The sequence below is a fragment of the Capricornis sumatraensis genome, chromosome 6 (genome assembly GCF_032405125.1).
Source record: "Capricornis sumatraensis isolate serow.1 chromosome 6, serow.2, whole genome shotgun sequence".
NCBI classification, from domain to species: domain Eukaryota; kingdom Metazoa; phylum Chordata; class Mammalia; order Artiodactyla; family Bovidae; genus Capricornis; species Capricornis sumatraensis.
This window is the reverse complement of record NC_091074.1, coordinates 98,722,949-98,750,100: the sequence shown is the minus strand read 5'-3', so window position 1 is coordinate 98,750,100 and position 27,152 is coordinate 98,722,949. Positions and strand designations below refer to the sequence as shown.

Here is a 27,152-nt window from a genome sequence, read left to right as displayed (position 1 = left end):
GAGCTGGCAAGTTTGTGCAGGGGGCGGAATACGGGCAAGGACGGAGTGCGTTGCCAAGCGCTGCAAAGCTCGTCCTCCTCCGCCAGGTAGGGCAGGTGAGTGGGCGAGACCCGAATTTCGGCCGCGGTGGCGCAGTGCGGCGGTGGGGCCCGACTGGGAAGCCCTCAGCGCTGGGTGCTGCGTTTCCTCGGCCACTACAGCTCTGTCAGCGGGTGGCCTTGTCACTGTATTCCGCTTCTTCCAAAGGGGCGGCGTGTGCGACGCAGGTCGACTTGCTGCTTACATTCAAGGACAGGGAGGATCAGTCAGTCGGTGAAAACCCTCCCACTGCGCGAAAACGAAACTTCTAAGGATGCCAGACTTCCGGCGCAATTCGCGCCGTCCCCGGCCCCCCTGCCTCTGGGCCCTTAATGCCGCCTCTCGGAGCGCTGCTGGGACCCAGCCAGGCCCCGCCCCCAGGTGAGAGCCGCGCCCGGCCCCTCCTAGCTGCCAGGCCCCACCCCGGCGCCAGGCCCGGGTCCGCTGTGCTTGGCTACCAGGTGAGTGGTGCCAGGCCCCGCCCTGTTGCACCACCAGGCCCCGTCCCACCTCCAGGCCCTCCTTTATTCGGCCCCGCCCCGCCGCCAGGTGAGCAGCCTCTAGCCGGGTCCTGCCGCCAGGCCCCGCCCTCTGTCCTCTAGGGCCCGCCCTCCAGCTGGAGCGCCTGCGCAATACGGCCCGTCGGGCCGGGGCCGGGCGGCGCTGCCGGTGCAGTCGGCGGGCGCAGTGCGCGTGCGCCGTGCGGTCGGGGGCGGGCGGCGGCGGCCGCGGAGCGGAGCGGGGGCGGGGCGGCGCCGTCTGGCTCGGTCGGGCCGGGGCGGGAGCGCGGCGCGGGACGGCAGGGCCCAAGGGCTGCGGACGGCGGCCTAGGAGGCCAGCAGGTGAGGCCTGTGCACCGCCGGGGAGCGGGCGCCGCAGCGGGACCGCGGGCGGGGCGCGTTGAGGGGCGGTGGCGCCCGGGGAGCAGCGGGCCGCGGCGCATTGTCCGGGCGGCGGGCGGCGCCTGTACAGCGCCCCCTGCCGGCCGGGCTTCGGGCGGGGGCCTCGGGCTCGGGCAGCGCGCCTTTGTTCGCCGCCCCCGCCAACATGGCCGCCGCCCCCGGCCCGGCCGGCCAGCCCCGCGCGCTTTGTTCGGGAGGCCTCGGCACTCGAGCGGGCGGGGGGCGCGGGGTGGCTGGGCCCGGGGAAGGGGGGCAATGCGGCGGGCGCTGGCGTGGGGGGGCGGGGCGGGTGAGTGTTGCATAACCTGGCCTGGGCGGGGGAGGAAGGAATGAGACCCTCGGGGCCTGAGGGGGCCGTGTAGGAGTCCCCTGGGGCGGGGGTGGGGGCTGGACCCCCGGGTGGTGGGAGGGGATGTAATGGGGGAGGGGTTCGGCCCTCGGGGCGTGGGGAGGGGCTGGGGCGGAGGGTGGAAGGAGGTGGGGGTGGAAAGGAGGACTGGTCTCTGTAGCTAGAGGGGCGCTGGAACCTGACCACTGAAAGGGGAGGGGGTTCTCCGAGATCGGGACCCTCCGGAGGCCTGGCGTTGCTCTCCTACCCAGGGCTGTGTACCTACGACGGCGTAACCTCCCGGGTGGCTGCCCGGGGTTCTGCAGCAGTGGGCTTGGCGGAGAAGGTGGTTTTTCGGGGCTCTCGGTAAACCCCCCCCCATTTCCCCCGCCCCCTTGGCTGCCTGTCCACGCGCCCTGGGCAGCTCTGCGCGGGACTAGCCGACGGCGGGCGTTTCTGCACACGCACACTCAAACACACACACACACACTTTTCTTTTTCATCACGAGTGACCTTGAGCGCATTCCGCAAGCATTTGCTGAGATTAATCGCACGGCGCGGAAACTGCGCAGTGCCTACGGTTTGGCTCTGTTCGTTTTTCCTGTTGGGGATGCGTTGTCGACTTTACCGAATTGAATTTTAGTGATGGCCTCAGCCATAATGCCACGAAATAGGCACCCCAAATCTGTTTACGCAGTTGCTTCACGCTTCTTTGCTTTTTTTATGATTTGTGGGTTGGGATTCCTGGTTTTGGAGAGGGTTTTCCATGCACGTTGAAGTAGCAAATACAGATCTGCTGTACGTCAGAAAGCAACCCTCAATACATTAAAGTGTTAAAGGATTGCGCTGTATAACATGACTTCTGCCAAAGACGACATACCTCCCCAAATGCGAATTCCTATATAACTTCTGTTGGAATTTTCTGGAAGGAACTCTGCGGTCTGAAGGGATTGATGGAGAGTACAGTAATTGCCTTCTACATACCTTTGTTAGGAAATGAAAACTAAACCTGTACTTGAGGGTGTGTATACCAGGACAGATTGAGTCTGTTAACGTTCTTAGAGGTTGTGAACTTTTAAGAGGCTGTGAAATTTCAGATGAGGGTCAAGTGAGATGAGGAAGCTTCTGCCCTTCCCCCAATCCTTGGGTAAGAAGCAGATACCAAAAAATGGTAGCTAACAATTTACAGAACCTTTATTATCAGACTTGGTTTGTTGTTGAGCAGCTAAGTCGAGTCCCACTCTTTTTGTGACCTCGTGGACTAACCTACCAGGCCCCTGTGTTCATGGGATTTGACTTGATAATTACATGTAAAGGTCGTTAAATGTTTGTCAGAATCGTCGATAGTAGGTGTGTGTTTCTTGTGAGAAAATAGAATTTCTTTGAGTAGCAAAATGGTTACTTCAGAATGCTGTGAAATGAATTAAGGAAAGAGATCTTCAGTCATCTCTGTGATTAACTTAAGAGTTTTTCTTTTTTTTTTAAGATTTTCGATGTTCCCCAGTACTGTTTCTATATTTACTAGTTCAGAACCTAGCCATAATATTTACTTTGTTTTGGGTATATATATGAAGGAGCGTTTAAGGTGGTATTCTTTGTGACACTCGTGCTAAGAAATGCTACAGGAAAATCAAAGGAGTCCTTGGTCACCTTAGTTTGGGAAACCGTGTTATGTTCTTTTCCTTTTCCCCCAGGGTAACAATTCACAGTATCCGGTTAGTGGTGCTGAGAAATAGTATCAACATTGTTTTCCATATTTAACCTTGTATAGTTTGTTGTTTTTAGTGTAATATCTAGTAACACTCATGAAATCTAGGTAATGGTGAAATGTTGGTCATTGATGTCCTTACAGGTAATGGTACCACTCTCGTAAATCCTGGAGTGGAAGGTTGATGTGATTTTTGTTCGCCTGTGCATCCTGTGGGAAAGAGTACCTCAGATTTGACTCTTAACGGCATTGATATGATATAATTATGAGCTATTAATTTGAAATCTTAACTAGAAGAAATTTAATTATGCAGTGTTCTCTCTTCCCAATGACTTATCTGATTGTATACAGTTAAACTCCATTGGCTGTACTCCTTAATTGTTAGCATTTTTTCCTCTGGTATGTTAGAAACACATAAAAAGGATACTACTGTTTAGGAAGAATTATGGTGGATTATTGCAGACATTAAAAATAACAGTGTTGTTGGATGTTTCTTTTGAATTAGCAGAATTCTAATTTGTTGAGAAAAATATATATCATGGAAATACTTGCTTATATTTATTAGATGCTTAATTGTGTTTTTTTCTTTCCTTTGAACAAAAAGAAATTGGAAATGAGGAATCCATTGTGAAAAAGATGTGAGCTCTGGAGTTGGACGTGGAGATCGAATGGCCTTCAACTCTGAAGAGTCTGGGTTGAAATGCAACCCCACTCCTTACTGGTCCAAAGCCACATACCTGATTGATCATATAGCCCTTCTAAGTGCTATTCTTCAACTGTAAACTGGGATGAAACCTATCATGTAAGGCTATTACAATAGTTAAATGAAACGGATGTGTAGAGTTCCCAGTACAGTTCCTGAAATGCAGCAGCTGGTGCCAGTCATTGTTGATTTCCTTCTTCTCCATGCTTTTGAACTTTGCTATAGTTATTAGCATTTTTTTTTAACAATAGGTTGTGTAGTTGTGTTTCTATTAAATTTTTAATTAAATCTTTATTGAGTGCTTATTTTTTGGCTTTAAAATTGTCGTAAGTCAGATATGGGCATGATACATGAAGATGCGTCCTTAGAGACTTTACAGCTTGGTAGGGAAGATACCCAGGCATATGGACAGAAGGTGATGTTCCTGCAGGGTTAAGAATATAGGTTAGAGGAAAGCAGTCTAGATGAAGGAACAACAGGCAGAGTCATGAAGAGTGTTAGACCATTACAATCAAAAGTTCTGCTGTGTTATCTGTTACTTCCATGTGAGTGATTCCTACGGCTTCTGGATATCATAAGTTCCATGTGGGTGTTGATCATACAACTGCTGACACCACCTAAGTTTGACATGATCAGTCTGTCTAGGAATGAATTTGGGGCCAGATTTTAAATAATTCAACATATCACATTAAGGTGGTTGCTGTTTTATTCGAAGGGTAGTGGTGGTGGGCGGGTGTGGGGAGCCATCGAAAGGCATTAAACCTTCTGAAAGATGGATTGAAGGAATCTACCAGTGTTCCAGCTCAAGTTTACAAGAGTCTAGCCTGTTGAATAAGGATAAAGTAATTTGAAGCAAAGGCAGTTTGTCTGGAGACACTAAAATGTTAAATGTGTTGACTTTTTTGGGGGTGGGTGGGTGATAGAAAAGGATCAATTCATCATAGATATTGTTTTATCTATATGTTGAGGGAATAAATAAAGAGATTAATGAAGTGTTTGAATACCACTTAAAATGTTTTTAGATTGTAGTAATAAAAAGCAGGACAAACTCGTTAAACTTAGATTATATTTGTTTGCTTATATTTGTTGTTCAGCTTGCTTATAGTTACATCCTTATAACTTAGGTTTACTATTTGGACCTGTCTGCAAATGATCTGCATATTTATTTATAGATGGTCTATATAGTTACAGACTCGTATGTCTATATGACCTCAGTTCAGTTCAGTCACTCAGTCACGTCCGATTCTTTGCCACCCCGTGAATCACAGCACGACAGGCCTCCTTGTCCATCACCAACTCCCGGAGTTCACTCAAACTCATGTCCATCGAGTTGGTGATGCCACCCAGCCATCTCATCCTCTGTTGTCCCCTTCTCCTCCTGCCTCCAGTCCCTCCAGCATCAGGGTCTTTTCCAATGAGTCAACTCTTCGCATGAGGTGGCCAGAGTATTGGAGTTCCAGCTTCAGCATCAGTCCTTGCAATGAACACCCAGAGCTGATCTCCTTTAGGATGGACTGGCTGGATCTCCCTGCAGTCCAAGGGACTCTCAAGAGTCTTCTCCAACACCGCAGTTCAAAAGCATCAATTCTTCAACGCTCAGCTTTCTTCACCGTCCAACTCTCACATCCATACACGACCACTGGAAAAACCCTAGCCTTGACTAGATGGACCTTTGTTGGCAAGTAATATCTCTGCTTTTCAATACGCTGTCTAGGTTGGTCATAACTTTCCTTCCAAGGAGTAAGCGTCTTTTAATTTCATGGCTGCGATCATGATCTGCAGTGATTTTGGAGCCCCCCAAAATAAAGTCTGACACTGTTTCTACTGTTTCCCCATCTATTTCCCATGAAGTGATGGGATCAGATGCCATGATCTTCGTTTTCTGAATGTTGAGCTTTGAGACAACTTTTTCGCTCTCCTCTTTCACTTTCATCAAGAGGTTTTTTAGTTCCTCTTCACTTTCTGCCATAATGGTGGTGTCATCTGCATATCTGCTGCTGCTGCTAAGTCGCTTCAGTCATGTCCGACTGCAACCCCATAGACGGCAGCCCACCAGGCTCCCCTGTCCCTGGGATTCTCCAGGCAAGAACACTGGAGTGGGTTGCATTGCTTTCTCCAGTGCGTTAAAGTGAAGTCACTCAGTCGTTTCTGACTCTTTAGTGACCCCATGGACTGCAGCCCACCAGGCTCCTCCGTCCATGGGATTTTTCAGGCAAGAGTATTGGAGTGGGGTGCCATTCCCTTCTCCGGCATATCTGAGGTCATTGATATTTCTTCTCCCGGCAGTCTTGATTCCAGTTTGTGCTTCTTCCAGCCCAGCATTTCTCATGATGTACTCTGCATAGAAGTTAAATAAGCAGGGTGACAATATACAGCCTTCACGTACTCCTTTTCCTATTTGGAACCAGTCTGTTGTTCCATGTCCAGTTCTAACTGTTGCTTCCTGATCTGCATATAGGTTTCTCAAGAGGCAGGTCAGGTGGTCTGGTATTCCCATCTCTCTCAGAATTTTCCAGTTTATTGTGATTCACAGTCAAAGGCTTTGGTATAGTCAATAAAGCAGAAATAGATGTTTTTCTGGAACTCTTGCTTTTTCCATGATCCAGCGGATGTTGGCCATTTGATCTCTGGTTCCTCTGCCTTTTCTAAAACCAGCTTGAACATCTGGAAGTTCACGGTTCATGTATTGCTGAAGCCTGGCTTGGAGGATTTTGAGCATTACTTTACTAGCGTATGAGATGAGTACAGCTGTGCGGTAGTTTGAGCCTTCTTTGGCATTGTCTTTCTTTGGCATTGGAATGAAAACGTACCTTTTCCAGTCCTGTGGCCACGGCTGAGTTTTCCAAATGTGCTGGCATATTGAGTGCAGCACTTTGACAGCATCGTCTTTCAGGATTTGAAATAGCTCAACTGGAATTCCATCACCTCCACTAGCTTTGTTCGTAGAGATGCTTTCTAAGGCCCACTTGACTTCACATTCCAGGATGTCTGGCTCTAGTGATGACACCATCATGATTATCTTGGTCATGAAGCTCTTTTTTGTACAGTTCTTCTGTATATTCTTGCCACCTCTTAATATCTTCTGCTTCTGTTAGGTCCATACCATTTCTGTCCTTTATCGAGCCCATCTTTGGATGAAATGTTCCCTTGGTATCTCTCATTTTCTTGAAGAGATCTCTAGTCTTTCCCATTCTATTATCTTCCTCTATTTCTTTGCATTGATCGCTGAGGAAGGCTTTCTTATCCCTTGCTATTCTTTGGAACTCTGCATTCAGATGCTTACATCTTTCCTTTTCTCCTTTGGTTTTCGCTTCTCTTCTTTTCTCAGCTATTTGTAAGCCCTCCCCAGACAGCCATTTTGCTTTATTGCACTTCTTTTCCATGGCGATGGTCTTGATGCTTGTCTCCTGTACAGTGTCACGAACCTCCGTCCATAGTTCATCAGGCACTCTATCTCTCAGATCTAGTCCCTTAAATCTATTTCTCACTTCCACTGTATAGTCATAAGGGATTTGATTTAGGTCATGCCCGAATGGCCTACTGGTTTTCCCCACTTTCTTGAATTTAAGTCTGTATGACCTACTTATCCATATATTAACTAATCATATCTAAATTAATATTCCTAGCATGAGTTTTAGGTCTTGACACAAGGGTAAGAATGGTCTTTTCCCTGTGTACAGGGTTGATTTGTTACTGGATACTTCCCTTTGCTTCCTCTCCTTTAGGATCCCTGTGGACCTATGGAATTTTATGTATGCAGGGTGTCTTAATCAAGTGGTCATCGTTCTTTTTCCTCAGCTTGTCCTAGTTTGGTCACGGCTTGGTGCTTTCAAACTAGTTTTCTTCCCTTGGATGTGACCCTGTTAACCTTTGAACTGTTTCTTGCTCATGTTACAAGGTGTCTGAAACTCACTTTGCTTTTTCTGCCCAATATCTATCAACCAGTTCTTTCAGCTCTTTTTATCAGGCAGTGGAGTTTAGATACCAAAATCTGGTGCTGTGTGTCCTTATTGCCATTGAGATGCCCTTGCTGTCATTGGACAGACTTGGGAAATACTAGTTTTGATTTTGTGTTGCTAATTCCAGTTCACATTTAACTTCATAGGGTTTTTTAATTTGAGTTTAATCCTTCTCTAATGTTAAAAATTTGCATTCTTATCAACTTTAGTTACTTTCCTTTATCCTACAGTATAAGCATAGTAGTTCGAAAACTTTTTAACAGTAGAATGATTGTGGGTTTCTATTTTATTCTCTTTGTTTTAAAAATGTTTACATTCTGAATATAGAATTATTTGAAGACATTTTTTCTCTGATTTTGTAATCAATTTGAGTATTAGTTTGGTTTATTTGAATGAAATCTGTAATATTTAAGGATTGCTTTAATGTTTTTCTAAACGTATTTTTTTCTGTGTGTAAAACATTTATACAGTTCCACAGTCAAATCTGCATTATAAAGGTGTTCACATTCTCCCTTCTTTTCCTGTCTCGAAAAGGTTCTCCTCCTCCATTTTAATTTCTGGCTTATTTTTCTACTTAGTTTTGCAATATAAGGAAACATTTTTTTTACCTGCTTTTCTTAAAAAAATAAAAAAGTTTGTGTTTCCAAAAAGCTTGTATACACTGTTGTTTCTTCCTTTTTACTTAATATATTCTGGAGATCACTTGATATACACTTCTATATTCTTGGTAAGTACTCTTTTGTGCTTGTAGTTCATTTCCTAAATATATATATAATATTTATATTCTGCTGCTGTTAAAAAATTATTGCAATGAATGACCTTGTTCGATACATTGTTTAGTATTTGATCAGATATAGTTTCAAGATAGTGAGATTGTTGGGTAAAAGGTAAATATGTCTATATTATAATTTGTTAGTGTCAGAAATTGCCTGTTTAAAAACAAAGGCAAATCTAATTGTATCACCGTTTGGGTAAAATTCTCAGTGGCTTCCCGTTGCTTTAAGGACAGAGCTTCATAGCGGCCTCAACGGTGTGCATGATTTTCATCCTCTGGGCCTTGACCCCACCTGTCCTGCCTCTCCCGTTGCACCAGCCACACAGGTGCTTCTCATATCTCCGGTGCCCGTCGTCATCTCTGCCATCATATCTCCGGTGCCCATCGTCATCTCTGCCATCATATCTCCGGTGCCCATCGTCATCTCTGCCATCATATCTCCCGTGCCCGTCGTCATCTCTGCCACTAGGGAGCGTGCCCTTGTTCTTTGCCTCTTCCTGGAATGCTTTTCTGTCCAAATTTCAGTTCTTCTTTGTCTTCCTTGTCTCAAGCATCATTTTCTGATGAAAGCTGTTTTGATGAAAGTGTTTGTAAATTTTATAATAAAGGTAGAATAGAGAATCTCCATATAAAGGTAGAATAGAGAATCTCCATATATCTATCACTCACTTATAGTAACCATCAATTTTCTGAAGGTTTTGAAGTTTTTTCTTGACTTTCGTCAAGTCCTCATAATAGAGACATTGCTGTCCTTCCAAGTGCTTATCAAAATTACAGGGTTATGTTTGTTCACATGATTTAACGAGGTTTTGTTTTCTCAAAAAGGCTGAGCTTCATGAAAGTAGAGATTCTTAATTGTTTTTGTCCATCAATACTTTTCTGGTCCTTAGCTCAGTTCTTGGGTTCTGAGAGCTCACATCCGCTGGGCCCTAGCTAGCATTGTCCAAAGGCAGATTGAGGCTGTATGGTTAAATGTGTGGTTTTCTCTCCAGGTGTCTGTCAGATAGTCTTATTCAGAGATCTCAGTTAATAGTGTAGGAGCTGGCGATGCAGCTTGTGTGCCTCATGTTAGAGTTGTAGTCCATAGGACAAGAATTTGAGAAAGAAAGGTGGAAGTGCCTTGGGGGAGAAAACAGACTGGAAGCCACAGCAAGACGGATGGAAAGCTGTGTCAGTTGTGTTACTTCTGACATTGGTTGTGTGGGCATCCGAAAGAGCTGGGCCTTTGTCTTGGAGCTGACCACACACACTTGGCCCAGGAGACAGAGACCCAGGGAGCCTGGGGGAAGGTAGAGTAGCTGTTGCAGCCTCGCGTCAGTGAGGCAGATGGGGAGTTAGTGAGTGCAGACGTCCTGCCAGATGCCCTCCGTCTGCGGCACAGTAGCCTCTGTGGCCCACCCAGTCCTGAAACAAATGGAAGGGAAAGCCTGGGAGTGCAGTTTAGCCTGGCCAAGTTAAAACATTACAAAGCAAAATGATGAGCTCAGGGTTTTAAATTCCCAGTGAGGGTTCCACATAAGGGACCTGAAAGCTTCTGTGACTGCCCTAATACTGCAAATTGAATTCCCTGTTAGTAGGTGAGAACTTGGATTGATTAGGAGTGGAATCCTGAAAATTGGATTAGAGACATATGGTCAGTTTCTGTTTTGGCTGGAGATCTTGAACACCTAAATTCTGTTGGGCTACCTTTGCCACTAGAAACAGCCTTTTCATCCCCTGTCTGAACTTAATCTCTGTCTGAAAAACCTGCATTTGGCTTCACCTAGAATCTTTCCAGAATGCCCCAAAGGATGAGGTGCCAGGTGTGATTTCATGAAGAGGTAGACCTACCCTCCAAAAGAGTTTGCCTGGGGAATAATTGTGGGAATGGATGTTAAGGGTGTGAGATGATGGTGGAGGGAATGTCAAGTTGGATTAGGCCAGATTTATTGATGTGGACAGGACACTGAACTGGGATCTGTAAATGCTGTGGTGACAGTTCCATCTTGGGCTGGAAGGTCTGTTAAATGTTCTTTTTTATTTAGAATTAATCATTGGGTTATAATAGGTAATTTTTGGTGACCCTGGTATTTTTGTATAATCTTAAAAAGTTTTGCTTTAAATGGACTCAGTTCAATTCAGTTGCTCAGTTGTGTCCAACTCTTTGCGAGCTCATGGACTGTAGCACACCAGGCCTCCCAGTCCATCACTGACTCCGGGAGTTTACTCAAACTCATGTCCACTGAGTCGGTGATGCCATCCAACCATCTCACCCTCTGTTATCCCCTTCTCCTCCCGCCTTCAACCTTTCCCAGCATCAGGGTCTTTTCAAATGAGTCAGTTCTTCACATCAGGTGGCCAAAGTATTGGCATTTCAGCTTAAACATCAGTCCTTCCAATGAATATTCAGGACTGATTTCCATTAGGATGGACTGGTTGGATCTTCTTGCAGTCCAAGGGACTCTCAAGAGTCTCCAACGCCACAATTCAAAAGCATCAATTCTTCGGTGCTCAGCTTTCTTTATAGTCCCAACTGTCACATCCATACATGACAACTGGAAAAACCATAGCTTTGACTAGATGGACCTTTGTTGACAAAGTAATGTCTCTGCTTTTCAATATGCTATCTAGGTTGGTCATAACTTTTCTTCCATGGAGTAAGCGTCTTTTAATTTCATGGCTGCAGTCACCATCAGCAGTGATTTTGAAATCCCCAAAAATAAAGTCTGCCACTGTTTCTCTGTTTGCCATGAAGTGATGGGACTGGATGTCATGATGTTAGTTTTCTGAATGTTGAGCTTTAAGCCAACTTTTTCACTCTCCACTTTCACTTTCATCAAGAGGCTCTTTAGTTCTTCTTTACTTTCTGCCATAAGGGTGGTGTCATCTGCATATCTGAGGTTATTGATATTTCTCCCGGCAGTCTTGATTCCAGCTTGTTTTTCCTCTAGCCCAGCGTTTCTCATGATGTACTCTGCATAAAAGTTAAATAAGCAGGGTGACAGTATACAGCCTTGACGTACTCCTTTTCCTATTTGGAACCAGTCTGTTGTTCCATGCCCATTTCTAACTGTTGCTTCCTGACCTGCATGCAGATTTTTCAAGAGGCAGGTCAGGTGGTCTGGTATTCCCATCTCTTGAAGAATTTTCCACAGTTTATTGTGATTTACCCAGTCAAAGGCTTTGGCATAGTCAGTAAAGCAGAAATAGATGTTTATCTGAAACTCTTCGTTTTTCAGTGATCCAGTGGATGTTGGCAATTTGATCTCTGGTTCCTCTGCCTTTTTTAAAACCAACTTGAACATCTGGAATTTCACGGTTCATGCCAGACTGTAGAAGCCTTTCTTGGAGAATTTTGAGCATTACTTTACTATCGTGTGAGATGAGTGCAATTGTGTGGTAGTTTGAGCATTCTTTGGCCTTGCCTTTCTAAAGTATTGTAATGAAAACTGGCCTTTTCCAGTCCTGGGACCACTGCTGAGTTTTCCAAATTTGCAGGCTTATTGAGTGCAGCACTTTCACAGCATCATCTTTTAGGATTTGAAATAGCTCAACTGGAATTCCATCACCTCCACTAGCTTTGTTCATAGTGATGCTTCCTAAGGCCCACTTGACTTCACATTCCAGGATGCCTGTCTCTAGGTGAGTGATCACACGATCGTGATTATCTGGGTCGTGAAGATCTTTTTTGTACAGTTCTGTATATTCTTGTCATTTCTTCTTAATATCTTCTGCTTCTGTTAAGTCCATGCCACTTCTGTCCTTTATTTGAATCCATCTTTGCAGGACATGTTCCCTTGGTATCTAATTTTCTTGAAGAGATCTCTAGTCTTTCCCATTTTATTATCTTCCTCTATTTCTTTGCATTGATCACTGAAGAAGGCTTTCTTATCTCTCCTTGCTATTCTTTGGAACTCTGCATTCAAATGGATATATCGGTCCTTTTCTCTCTTGCTTTTTGCTTCTCTTCTTTTCACAGCTATTTGTAAGGCCTCCTCAGACAGCCATTTTGCCATTTTGCATTTCTTTTCCATGGGGATGGTCTTGATCCCTGCAATGCCACAAACCTCTGTCCATAGTTCATCAGGCACTCTATCAGATCTAATCTCATGAATCTTTTAAATGGAATCAGTAAGAGATAAAAGTAATCTTATGTGCTTTCTCTTCATAATTACTCTTCACCACAAGTTTTAGTCCATAAAGTAGTGTTCACTTAAAATGCATTACCTTTAAATAAATAAATAATTTACATAACTGTGGGACTATAATTTGGTAGAATTTTTTGGAAAGTGGCTTCACTGAAGAAATATAAATTGCTTATGCTCTGTTTTCATTTTTTAATTGGAGTATAGTTGCTTTACAACTTTCTGTAGTTCCTGCTATAGAAAAGCGTGCATCAGCTGTAAGTATGCATGCATCCCTTCTCTCCTGAGCCTCCCTCCCACCCCCTGCGGCCCACCCGTCTAGGTCATTGCTGAGCTCCAAGTCGAGCTTCCTGTGCTCTAAAGCAGCCTCTCAGTAGCTAGCTATCGTACAGATGGTAGTGTGTATATGTCAGCGTGACTCTCTCAGTCCACCCCCCACCCACCCAAAGTCCATCCTCTACATCTGCATTTTTGTTCCTGTTCTGCAGTTTGGTTCCTCAGTACCATTTTTCTAGGTTCCATGTATATTCCATGTATATATGATATTTGTTTTTCTAACTTCCCTCTGCTGTATGACAGATGCTGTGTTCATCCACATATTACAAATGACCCAATTTTGTTCTTTTCTATGGCTGCTGAGTAATATTCCATTGTAAATATGCACCACATCTTTATTTATTCATCTGTCAGCGGACATCTAAGTTGCTTCCACATCCTTGCTGTTGTAAACAGTGCTGCTGTGAACATTGGGGTACATGTGTCCTTTTGAATTACGGTTTTCTCAGGGAGTATGCTCAGTAGTGGGATTGCTGAGTCATATATGGTAGTTTTGAGAGTAGCGTTGATGTCTACTCAAATGGATACCAAGGTGAAGGTAAGAAGCGGGAGAGAGGGAGGGAGAAAAAGAGGAAGGAATTACTGTTCCTTTGGCCTTCATCACCCTCAGCATCACCTTTGGGCTTCCCAGGTGGCTTTGTGATAAAGAATCTGCCTGCTAATATGGGAAACTCAGGAAACACTGGTTCGATCTCTGAGTCAGGAAGATCCTCTGGAGGAGATGGCAACCCACTCCGATATTCTTGCCTGGAAAGTTTCATGGATAGAGGAGCCTGGTGGGCTGCAGTCCATTGGGGCGCAAGGAGTCGGGCACAACTGAGTACACACAGATGATACTTTTATTCTTAGTTACTTAAGGATCCTCCACACTGTTCTCCATAGCGGTTGTGTCTGATTAATAGTAGCCAATTCCCTTTTTGGTTTAAGGACAGTTGACTTCTCAGAGTCTTACCTTTGTTTTTTTTTTTTTTCAGTGAAATATACTGAAAGTACAGAAGTAATTACAAATCTGTGGTTTGTGACATACTACCCATGCAGCTGTTACTCATTTTTGTCATTCATTTCATTCACAAGGTCACATATAGTTGTGGTTTGTTTATGAATTTAATGATTTACTCATGTATTATCCATGGCTCTTCATTCTCCTGCTGATAAATGTTAGGTTGTTCCCACTTTGAGACTGTTCAGTTCCCCCCAAGGACAAGAAAGGAAGTTTGGATTAGGTTTTGCAGTATTGGGAGAAATACTTGTGAGAGAGTGAACAGCCCCTTGCAGGTCTGATGCGTGTGGAAGAGAAAGAAATTGAAGAAAATGTCTGGTAACTTAGGACTTAAGTGCTGTTCTAAGAAAATTTTAGCAAGGCCAGTGACATGTCCTCTAGCCAAAGTTGGGACCAGAGGAGTCCCTTGTCCTGCTGAAATGGGCATTCTTTAGCATCCTGCCTATGGCCAGTCATTGGCTAGAACAGCCTGTGGGAAGTATTGGTCGAGGGCAAGGGCCATGATGGATTTAGAACCGAGCATCTCCCGATAATAAGTGATCCAGGAGGCTCATTTCATGAGTGTCACGGGGCTCGGGTACATGTCTCTTGGTTGCTTTTCTGTTGGGTAGACTTAGGAGTAGAATTGTTGGGTCTTTTATGCCTGTGTTCAGTATTAGATAATGCCAAACATCCAGTGTGAGTATACCTATCAGTTTCTTTTCTGGTGAATGCATTCTTGTGACTCCACATCCTCACTAGTATTAAGTTTAAATCTTTTCTGAGAGCATGTGGCAGTATTTTTGCTTTTAGTTTCTGCCTGCAAAGTTAAGTAGTCATGTGATTTGTCTTGGCCAGTGAAGTGTGAGCTGAAGAGACTTGTCACACAGGCTTTAAGAGTAGTGGTGAGATTTGCCATGCTCCCTCCCTCTTGCCAGTGATCATGTTTACAAGCGGAGCTTCTGGCAGTGCAGGTCTTTATGTGTCTAGAGCAAACTGAGAGCTGAGGGTGTGGGAGGAGGCAAGAGGGGAGAAAAGAGGGAGAAGGCAGGAAGTGGGAATTTCTTTGGTCTTAAGCAACCAAGATTTTGTGAGTTGTTTGTAATCATAGCATACTTATTAACCTAGCCTGCCAGGTAGGTAAACTTTTTTTTTCCTTATTTCCAAATACACTTTTATTTTTAAGGGCAGCTTTAGGTTCACAGCAATACTGAGTAGAAAGTACAGAGTTCCCTGTACCCCCTGATCCCACACAAGCACAGCCTCTCCTATTAGCAACATCCTGTACCAGATTGTACATTTGTTAGAGTGGATGAACCTACGTTGACGTCATTGTCATCCAGGGTCACATAGGGTTCTCTGTTCTTTTTAAAAATGTATTTGTTTGTTTGTTTGGCTGTACGAGGTTTTAGTTGCGGCATGCGAATCTTCCATTTTCAGTGATGCGTGCGTGATCTTTAGCTGTGTCATGCTAACTCTTAGTTGTGGCATGTGGGATCTAGTACTAGTTCCCCGACTAGGAACCAAACCTGGGCTGCGTGTGTTGGGAACATGGAGTATTAGTCACTGGACCACCAGGGTTCACTTTTGGTTTTATATAGTCTGGGAGCCTTTACATTTGTAATGTGTATCCACCATTATAATTACATACAGAGTAGTTTCTTTGCTGTAAGAATCTTCTGCATTCTATGTGCTTTTTTTTTTTATTTCTGTTTTGATTCCTTTGTGGTCAGAATACTATATAATTAAAAGCTTATGACATTTTTTTAAAGGTTGCTTTATGGCCTAACATACAATCTGATCAGGTTCTTTTTTTTTTTTTTTTTAATATGATCGGGCTAAGTGGCTTTATTAGAGAAAGCCAAGATTATGGAGGACTTGAGAGTTGGCATTGGGGCCCTTCTTGCCCAAAATGGGCACAACACTGACAGTGCTGGTTCTACTGCGTAGGCTTCTTGGCTCAGTCTGTCTTTTCCTCTTGCTTGGCACCTTCGGAGTCTGACCCTTACTTCCCCAGCAGGGGCCAGGGACCCATGGACCAAGCATGAGGCTGGCTACTTGCAGAGTGCTCAGAACCTCTAACCCACACTGGCCCAGGGTACCCTCATCCTCTCGGGCGTGCCTGCCAGGAGCAGGACTGGATCCTTTGGAGCAGTGCTCTCCAGCGAGAGACTGCATGAGCCTTGATCTGGGCGACTGTCTCTTGGCTGCTCACCTGGAGAGTGTGTAGCTCCTGTGTGTGGACAAAGAGCTGCTTGTTGGCGACTAGAGCGTGGACACTGCTGCTGCTACCACAGATACGGAGTAGAGGGAGAGGAAGGAGTAGTGCGGGCGAGCATGTCCTTTCTGCCTGCTGTGTGCAGCGTCACTGCTCTGATCAGTTTTTGTAAATGACCTGTGTGTGCTTGGAAAGAATGTGCTTGAACATTTGTTTTATATTTGTTAATCAGCTTTGCTGGTTGTGTTAAATTCTTCTTGTCCTTTTATCCCTTTGGTTTGCTGGTTGTATTGGTTATCAAGACAAATGTATTGGTATCTCCTTAAGGATAATTTTTGCTTTATCTATTTTGTGGTTATGTTACTAAGTGTACACATGTTTAACATTGTATATTTTCCTCACCATTGAGTCTTTTAAAATAATGTGTCCTTTAAGGCAAAAGTATTATTAGAGGTAAAGTTCGATTAGCTCAATATTAATGTAATTGCATTATCTTTTCTCTGATTAGTAGGTATAGTGTGTGCCTTTTAGTTTTTATAACTTGTACTTGCAGTCTTTCTGCATACTTTCTATGGATTTTTCTGTTGTCAACAGTACATAGCTGGGATTTAAAAAATCTAAGTCTGACAATATTTCTTGTGGAGTGTTTGGTCTATTGATATTTAACAAAATGACTGACATGAAAGTGAAGTTGCTCAGTCGTGTCCTACTCTTTGCGACCTCGTGGACTGTAGCCCACCAGCTCCTCCATCCATGGGATTCTCCAAGCAAGAATACTGGAGTGGGTTGCCATTTCCTTCTCCAGTGGGTTTAAATATGTTCTTGTGTTTTCTGTGTATTGTACCTGTTTTATGTCTTTTCCCTCATTTCTTTGGATTTTTTTTTTTTTTAACTCTGCTAACCTCAAGGTTACTTAAAACATGCATCTTTGACTTGTCAAAATCTAACGTTTGGTTGTTTCCCCCTCTTTGTGGACGCTGAAACTCCATTTATTTTATTTTCACTTACGTAGCTCAGTTGGTGCTATTTTAACTCTGTGTATATTTTATCTCATACATTATTAATTTGTATGGTAATAGCCATTTATTATTTTTAAAAACCCCTCATTTGACTGTGTCAGATCTTGGTTGCGGCATGTGGAATCTTTGCTGCCACAGGCGGGCTCTTAGTAACTGCCTGTGGACTTTTCTCCATTTGGGGCGTGCAGCCTCACTAGTTTCAGCGAGCGGTCTTAGTTGTCCCACGGCATGTGGGATCTTAGTTAAGTGACCAGGAATCAACGCATGTCCCCTGCATTGGAGGGCAAAGTCCTGACCGCTGGACCTCCAGGGAGCCCCCTAGTACTAGCCATTCACCTTAATCCTTTTCCTTGCTCTTCGTTCCTTGCTGTGATTCCAGTCAGTCCAATTCCAGTTTCGTTTTCCTTCTGTCTGAAGAACACTCTGTTTCTCCCCTGTTGTGTGACTCCTAATAGTGAACTCTATGAGTTTTTGTTAGTCTAAAAATATCTCAAATTGATTTTTCTTTTTGAAGGATATTTTTGATATGTATGGAGTTTTAACTTGTTGGTTTTCTTCTAAGGTGTTGAAAGAAGTTACTGAATTACATTTTCAGCTTTCATTTTTTTTTTTTCTCAAGTAAACTGTCAGTTTAGTATTTGCTGTCATGGATAAAATATTTTTTACTTCATGCTTTTTATTTATTTGGTCTTTGTTTTGAACAGTTTTTGTGATTTTTAAAATTTATATTTTGTGTGTTTATATTTTGTAATTTTTGTATTTTGTATTCTATGTATTTTTTAATTTATATTTTGTGTTTACAGGTCTTACTGAATCTGCGGTAATGCTTTTTATTCTTTTGAGACGTTTGCAGTCATTGTCTTTTAATGTATTTCTGCTGCCCTGTCTCCCAACCCTCCATGCCATTAAAACACTTGTGAGATTTTCCTGATGTTTTATTTACCCTTTGCATGCTTCATTCCTGATATTTCTTCTGATCTCCCTTTGTTCACTAATTTTTAACGAGTCTGCTGCTGCTCGAGACTAGCTTACTGATAATCTGTCCATTGAGTTTATTGTGTTTTTTCACTTCTGGAAAATCTGGTTCTGTGGTAGTTTTCTACCAGAGTTTTATATCTTATTTTTAATCACTTCAAATGTGATAGTTGCAGATATTTTTGCATTTAGCTATTTATTCCTGTAGCCTTCCTCCCATAATTTACTTTAAAGGATAATTTTGTAACTGCAGTAGCCAACAGCCCAGTTCAGTTCAGCCGCTCAGTCGTGTCGAACTCTTTGCAACCCCATGAACCACAGCACGCCAGGCTTGCCTGTCTATCACCAACTCCCAGAGTCCACCCAAACCCATGTCCATTGAGTTGGTGATGCCATCCAACCATCTCATCCCCTGTCATTCCCTTCTCCTCCTTCCCTCAATCTTTCCCAGCATCAGGGTCTTTTCCAGAGAAGGCACTGGCACCCCACTCCAGTACTTTTGCCCGGAAAATCTCATGGATGGAGGAGCCTGGAAGGCTGCAGTCCATGGGGTCGCTGAGGGTCAGACACGACTGAGAGAGTTTACTTTCACTTTTCACTTTCATGCATTGGAGAAGGAAATGACAACCCACTCCAGGTTCTTGCCTGGAGAATCCCAGGAACGGGGGAGCCTGGTGGGCTGCCGTCTATGGGATTGCACAGAGTTGGACACGACTGAAGTGACTTAGCAGTAGCAGTAGCAGCAGGGTCTTTTCAAATGAGTCAGCTCTTATCAGGTGGCTGATGAGAAGTATTGGAGTTTCAAAACTCAAGTATTGGAGTTTCAGCTTGAACATCAGTCCCTCCAATGAACACCCAGGACTGATCTCCTTTAGGATGAATTGATTGGATCTCCTTGCAGTCCAAGGGACTCTCAAGAGTCTTCTGCAACACCGTAGTTCTAAAGCATCAATTCTTCAGCGCTTAGCCTTCTTTATAGTCCAACTTTCACATCCATACATGACCACTGGAAAAACCATAGCCTTGACTAGATAGACCTTTGTTGGCAAAGTTTTTTATCATGCTGTCTAGGTTGGTCATGGAGAAGGCAATGGCACTCCACTTCAATACTCTTGCCTGGAAAATCCCATGAGTGGAGGAGCCTGGTAGGCTGCAGTCCATGGGGTCGCAAGGAATTGGACACGACTGAGCGACTTCCCTTTCACTTTTCACTTTCATGCATTGGAGAAGGAAATGGCAACCCACTCCAGTGTTCTTGCCTGGAGAATCCCAGGGATGGGGGAGCCTGGTGGGATGCCGTCTGTGGGGTCACACAGAGTGGGACATGACTGAAGTGACTTAGCAGCAGTAGCAGCAGCAGGTTGGTCATAACTTTCCTTCCAAGGAGCAAGCGTCTTTTAATTTTATGGCTGCAGTCAACATCTGCAGTGATTTTGGATCCCAGAAACAGTCAGCCACTGTGTCCACTGTTTCCCCATCTATTTGCCATGAAGTGATGGGACCAGATGCCATGATCTTAGTTTTCTGAATGTTGAGCTTTAAGCCAACTTTTTCACTCTCCTCTTTCCTTTCATCTAGAGGCTCCTTAGACGTTAGTGGGTCTTGCTCTTTTTGGTGGTGGTTATTGTTTCAGCTGGTTTTTATTTTGTCTCTTTATGGGTTAATTTACATGGCTGCACATGTAGTAGATTATATTTTTTCAATTGAGATAATTTGGGCTCTGGGATGGTATTCCTGGGGAGGGTTTATGGTTCTGGCAGACATCTGAGGGATCAGGTGGTTTAAGGAAGAGATGAGTTGCAGCTAGGTCTCTTACCATTCCCTCAGATCCCAAGAGCAGTTCAGGATTCCATCTTACAGAGAGATGGATTTACTAGTCCCCTCCTTTCTTTGGTATTCCCTGGGTTCTGGCCTTTGGAATGAGGTTCCCTCACCTTGCACAGTTTTTACCTTTAGCTGCCCCAAACGCTTGGCCATTACCCTCAGGGATAAAAGTGGTTGCAAATTTGGGGTTTACCTCTCAAGGCCCTACCTCTGGAAGCACTATTTTCAAGAATTCTTTGATACCTGCAAGCATGTGATTAGGGTATGTGTCAGTGTGTGTCTTCAAGTTTTGGTCTGTGGACATTTTCAGTCATATACAGTTGTTCCTCAATATCTGTGGGGGATTGGTTCGAGTATCCCCTGAAGAGAGCCATAGATGCTCAAATCTCTTCCATAAAACGACATAGTTTTTGCATGTAACCTATGCACGTCCTCCCATATACTTTGTCATTTCTAAATTACACCAAATGCAACGTAAGTACTGCATAAGTGGTTGCAAATGCAACATAAATGCTGTGTAAGTAGTTACCAGTGCTATGGGGGAACTTTCTGGAATTTTTTTTCCTTTGAATATTCTTTATTTAAGGTAGGTTGAATCTGTGGATGTGGAACTTACAGATACAGAGGGTGAACGATATAACAGTCAAGAAAATAGTGTAGAAGAACCCCCTTTGTCTCTGTGACACCACTCCAGTGATACTTTCTTAAGTTGGATAATTTCCTGGCTTCTGGTATGAGCAAGATGTTCCAAGCTCTTCGTGTATTTCCTCCCCCTTACCTGGAATTAACCATTCCTATAAGAAACCCTGGTTCCCAGTAGTTTTTGTTAGTGTTGTTCTTTCAAATTTTATTTAAATATTCTAGCTTTCAGGTGAGTGGTCTAAATTACCAGTCCATCACCAGTGATGGTAGTCCATCACTACCAGGATTGTCTGTTCTTCATAGTGATTCCTGTGTGTATCTTTGTAAAGACACACCAAAGATTCAGAGTTGTTTTTTTGCCAGTGGTTTTAGGCAGGAGTGGTTTTGTCATGGGTCTTTTGGCAGTCTAGCGAAACCTATGGATACCTTCTCAGAATGTTTCTGAATACAGTAGGTTAAATACAAGGGAGCAAAGGAGAAATAAATTTAAACATTTAAATAGTTAACTAAAATATGAAAACTTTAATTTAGTAATAGTGCTTTTTTGTTAATATATTATGTTGCAGATAAGACATAGATAAACAATTTTTATATTTTAAGGTGCTGAAATGGTAGTTCTTGATGCTTATCAGAAGAGTGAATTGAGGTGGTCTTTGACCTTTCACATTTATTGTTGGTTGTTCGGTCATTCAGTTGTGTCTGACTCTGCGACCCCATGGACTGTAGCATATTGAGCCATAAATAATTGATGATAGGGAATACAGGAGAGCATTATAGATCTGTGGGTCAGTGCATATAATCCTAACATGCTAGCTACTCAGAGTGAGGCTACAGTTTACAGGCTGAAGCATTGTCCTCCATAAAACTGCCCTCACTGCAGATACCAGCAATAAACTTGGGGTCCACAAGCCATCCACATTTCTGACCACCTGGGCTACAAAGTCAGGGGTTCCCATGACCACCTCAGATTTGAGAATTTACTAGAAGAACTCATAGAACTCAGGAAAATGCTCTCCTTATGATATAGTTTCATTGTAGCAGAAAAGGATCCAAATCCATGACCATCCAAAAGAAGAAACAACACAGGACGAGGTCTGTAATGGTCAGAGTGGGGATCATCCAGTTTTCTCTGGTGGAGTCAGGAGTATCACTGTCCTGCACATGGATATGTAACGGTGTGTAGGGCTGGAGTATTGCTGACCAGGGAAGCTTGGCTGTCCAAAGTGTTTATTGGGGCTTTGTTATGTAAGCATGGCTGATTGAATCATTGGCCATAAGGTTGAGCTCAATCTTTAGCGTCTCTCCTTGAAAATTGACTTGTCAGGGGATTCAAAATCCCAGTTCTCTAATCCCCTAGTTGATCTTTTTGGTGAGTCATCTTGTTAGCACAAACTACCTAGGGGATCATAAATCAAAAGCACTCCTGTTACTAAGTACATTCCAAGGATTTAGAAGGTACTTCCTAGGAACTGGGACGAAGGCCAGGCAAACTCTTTGTTTTACAGCAGTCACCAATTCTGTTTTCATAGTTGGATGACTAATTCCCTGGTGGCTCTGGTCATGTCTGTTCTGTGGCAGGCCATGCAACTTAATTTAGAAGGAGTGCATGAGCTTTAAAGCTATTTTGAGACCTGTAACATATGCAGTGGGGGTTGGAAAGATCTGTGATTTCTATTGTTTGAGAAAGTCAGGGATACTCAAATAATATTGTGTTTCATACACATGATGGAAGTAAAAGGAAAATGAAGATAGGATTTTCCCCTTGTCCAACTTCATGGTACTAGTGAATTTTGTCCATGCTTAAGAGCTCTTATATTAGAACTTGGTGTTTAGATGTCTAGTGATTTAGACTGTTTAATGGTTTTGTTTATATTGATAGTTTGGGGCTCTGAAGGCCTTCCAAGTATACTCTTGGTATATACTGGGTATTTAATGATGTTGTGTTCAAATTGAGCCCTTCATTTTAATCTTAAAGTTTTAGCCAAAGGGATGTCAGCACCGGAGGCCTGGAGTGCTGGTTTTACCTACCATCCATTGAAACATTTATGACTGAACTTTCTAGTAAATTCGTTTAGGTACTTAGGAAGGTTCTAAGTTGTAAACCAATGCTTTTTCTTTCCAGATTTATAAAATCTGAAACTGTTGAATCTTTTTCTCTCTCTTACCATTTTATTGTGAAAATTTTCAAACATGTAGAAAAGTTGAAAAAGGCATTTGAACATCTGTAATACTTGCCATCCAGATTCAGGAGTTGCAAATACTTTGCCACCTTTTCTTAATTTATTAAAAAATAAATCTCATCTTAGGAAATAAGCTACAGACTGTTGAGTGCGTGTAGTGAATCTGTGTTGTTGCCACTAGTTCCAAACTCTGCTGTTCTCCTCTGTCTGCTGTTCCCCATCCCCTAAGCTTTTAAAGTGAAATTTCCTCTACATTGAAAGGTTAAAGCTATGGCTTAATTATACCTGTATGTTTTCCATTGAGATTTCATTTGCTAACATTTTGCTCTACTAATATTATTTGTTGAGCCATTTGAAAGTTGAAGTAAATTGCAGGCATCATAACACTTTAAGATTTGGGTGTTTTTCTTTGTATCTTCAATATCTTAGTTAAGAAAATTATTTCTTGTTTAATGTTTAGGTCCTATTCAGATTTTAGCCATATGTCATTTTTCATATAAATATTTGTGTTAACATAAATTCTCCCCCACACTCTGAACCCTCTATGATGACAACTTTAAGACCCTTGTTGGCAGCCCAAACTTAAGCTTACACGTGATGTGTTTGGCCTTTAGTGTTCCTGTGTAGTTTTGCATTGGTGTTGAGACTTGTTTGGAACATGGCACTTTTGCTTAAGCAGCTTTAGGAATTTATAAATAGCACTGTTTGGTGATAGCAGCTGGCAGCAAATATTTTGATATGTAACTTCTGCTTTGTGTTTAATTTTACATCTGAAAATTTGAAACATTCATTTCTTAACCTTTTTGGAGACAACAGCGCTGTGTCATTGATTTTTTTTTTTTGTGTGTGTGTGGTGTCCTTTTCCTCTATGGGCACAATCTGTGTTTTTAATTTTTGTTTGGTTTGTGCGCCACACCGTGTGGCATGTGGGATCTTAGTTCCCTACCAGAGATTGAAGCCATGCCCCCTGCAGTGGGAGCTCGGGGTCTTAACCACTGGGCCACCAGGGAAGTCCCTATGTTTATTTTCAAAGTAAGAAATATTTCTCAGTAATACTTCCTGCAGCCCACTTGCGAGCTGTTTTAATTTCAGTGCCATAGGTTTTTAATTTCCAAAATGGAACAGCTATAGTGTGTGTGCCTCATGGTGGCTGTGTAGGGTGTGAGTTGTTAATGTATATCAGTGTGTGAGATACAGCATGTGCTTGGGGACAAACAACCTTTGAGATAGTTGTAGAAGAATTTTGAGCTCTAAAACTAAATTCATAACATTTTAAAAGTTGTCTAGCAAAATTGCATACCTGGATAGCTAGCTATATTTAATACAGATGGATTTAGCAAAGGGAAATCCAAGATCATCTTTTCTCCAAATTTCATTATGAAAAACTTTATTTATTTTTAAAATTTATATTGAAGTAGGAATTTGGAAAATAACATTAGTATGTTCTTTGTTTAGATTCAGAAATTAATATTTTGTCATTTTCATTTGATTGTATGTATTGCTTTCTTCACCTGAACTGTTTGAAATTCACTTGCAGACATTACGTCACCCTACCTGTAGAAATTTCAGTATGCGTTTCCTAAAAATAAGTGTATTCTTGTGCATAACTGTAATGTCACTGTGCTTTTAAAGTTTAACGATAATGTGATAATGGGTTATCTATTATATAGTCTCTATTTAAATTTCCCTATTTAAGTTTGTCTTCAGTGTCTTCTTACAGCTTTTCCGCCTCCAAACCATTCATTTAGGGTTTACTTGTCTGCTTTTAGTCTCTTAATCTAGATCAGTATGTCTACCTTTTTTTCTTATGACCTTGAACTTTTATAGAATATGACCTGTTTGTCATGTAGAAGCTTCTTACCTGCTCTTGTGCCTGGTGTGCTTTGCATTACATCATGTCTGGAGGACTCTGAAGTGTGGTTGGCTCATAATTAGTGGTGTTGAATGGTTTGGTCCCTCCACTGTCAAGCGCCGTTCATAACCAGTGGGTAATTTGGGGTGATTCTTTGGTACTATGCAACAGTATTCTCTAGAAGCCTTTCGCCTCATAGGGTTAGCAGTCTGCTGAGTTTAGTCCTGAATACAAGGCTATCTTTTTTATGGCCATCAAATTAAACTTCACTTGATAACATTTTCTGTGATATTTGAAAAAAATTGTGACTCCTGCTATCTTAGAGGAGAAGGCAATGGCACCCCACTCCAGTACTCTTGCTTAGAAAATCCCATGGATGGAAGAGCCTTGTAGGCTGCGGTCCATGGGGTCGCTAAGAGTTGGATACGACTGAGTGACTTCACTTTCCCTTTTCATTTTCCTGCATTGGAGAAGGAAATGGCAACCCACTCCAATGTTCTTGCCTGGAGAATCCCAGGGATGGGAGAGCCTGATGGGCTGCCATCTATGGGGTTGCACAGAGTCGGACACGACTGAAGCGACTTAGCAGGAACAGCAGCAGCTATCTTAGATATGAGATTTTGCTATATCATTTCTAAGATAAAATCAGGCAGTTTGAAATAGTAATTGCAACTCAAAAATGGGGAAGGACTTTTGTGTTATTAAAAAAGCTCGTGTATCCTTTCCTGCTGCAACTCTTCAATCTGTGTGTTTTACTTTCTGTGAAAGTATTATAACAAGTTTAACCTGAAAATTTTAATGCAGTGGTAAGCAATAGAAGATCATACAAAGACAAGCTTATATCTGCTAGTGAGAAGGGTGCCTTTAGATCATCAGTAAGCCACATTTTTTATGTTATAGAACCAAGTTGATTTATTAAGTTAGGGAACTGATACTTGTGTAGGTTAAAATAGTCTTTAATCTTTGAAGTAGCTTTGTAAAGAATGTCAGAAAAGGAACAGAGTCGTGAGATGTTTTTAAAATTGGAAAATACTACATCCTTTGTTAGGTGTTGTTGAGAATGTTTTAGTGGTAAGGGAAATTGATACAGAAGATGGGATTTGCAAAACATATGAAAGGGTTGAATTGAAACAGTTTGTTACTATAGTAGGAGAAGCTACCAGTCAGCTAACAAATTTGGTAGTGCGAAAATGAGTAGTTCTCTTTTGTTTGCTTCCATCTGACTAGCAAAAAGGAAGCTTACCTGCTGAGGGTGGGCATGGTATTGTCAAAAGCTCACCTGTTTTTCAGCCATGCTTAATGGCTCAAATTGTGGCTGTGGTAAGCAAGAAGTTCGTTTTGGCAGAAAGTGCCAGAGACAAGCAAGGGAGTCACTATGTAGTTGACCATCTGTGGAATCTAAGCTGAGTAATGAGGGCGGTTAGTACCCAAGGAGATAAAAATCAAGCTGTAGTTTGGAGGTAGTGGTTGCATAAAGTAATTGTTGGGAGTAGCATGGCTGGTATAAGAAAAGTGGAGTGACGAGAGGTTGTTTTGAGCGTGAGATGCTTAAAACAAAGATTCCAGAGGTACTGGAGTGATGGTAATGAGAAGGGTGAGGTTGTGACTGTGGAGATAGTTGGCTGGAGTTGGATAGATTGAAGTAAAGATGTCTTAGAACCAGGGGGGCATGTTGTTCAAAGGATCTTATGCTGCAGAAAAAGTAATGGAAAACAAGCAAACCAGGAACCAAATTTTCAAAAATGTGTACAGATGACTAGAGGGTTAACAGGTAGATAGAGGTCTGAAACAAAAAGTTCAGTTTAGTTGCTATGTTGTGTCCGACTCTTTGCAACCCTATGGACTGCAGCACACCAGGCTTCCTTGTCCATCACTAACTCCTGGAACTTGCTCAAACTCATATACATCGAGTTGGTGATGCCATCTAACCGTCTCATCCTGTGTCATCCCCTTCTGCCTTCAGTCTTTCCCAGCATCAGCGTCTTTTCTAATGAGTGGACCCTTCACATCATGTTGCCAGCATCAGTCTTTCCTATGAATATTCAGGACTGATTTCCTTTAGGATTGACTGGTTTGATCTCCTTCAGTCCATGGGACTCTGAAGAGCCTTCTCCAGCACCACAGTTCAAAAGCATCAATTCTTTTGGAGAAAAAGGGAGGCCTGTTATTACTAGTGAGTGCTGTGGCACATGCCTCCACATTAGGGTGTGGGGGTAGGAGAGATCATGTAAGTAAAGACAGTGGAGAACACAGACAGCCACTTTGGAGGGAGCTACTGGATGGTGGGGACTGCCTTTCAGAAGGCAGTGGAGAGGTTTGGACAGTTGGAGGATAGGGGCTGTAGGGTTCCAGTAGGGGAAGCTACAGCACCGTGGGAAGAGTTGAATGTGTAAGCTGCGATTTCTGGTGTGAAGGAGGTAGAGCTGTGCGAGGCTTGCATGGCTGTTGGGTGGACTCTTGGGAAAGGTGGATGTCTGTCTTTGCTGTCATGACACCTTGAGCTGAGGAAATCAGTCTATGTGGGAGAGCCCCTAGGAACAGGTTGGGAAC

The 27,152-nt window shown here is 42.9% G+C and overlaps 1 protein-coding gene across 1 annotated transcript in view; it reads left to right on the top strand.

Moving 5' to 3' along the window:
* The first annotated feature begins 864 nt into the window (after positions 1-864).
* SPIN1 (spindlin 1) overlaps positions 865-27,152 on the top strand; it is a 78,026-nt gene continuing 51,738 nt past the window's right edge. Inside the window, exon 1 of the mRNA XM_068974213.1 lies at positions 865-920. The gene's annotated coding sequence lies outside the window, so the exon portion shown is untranslated. The remainder of the gene's footprint in view (positions 921-27,152) is intronic.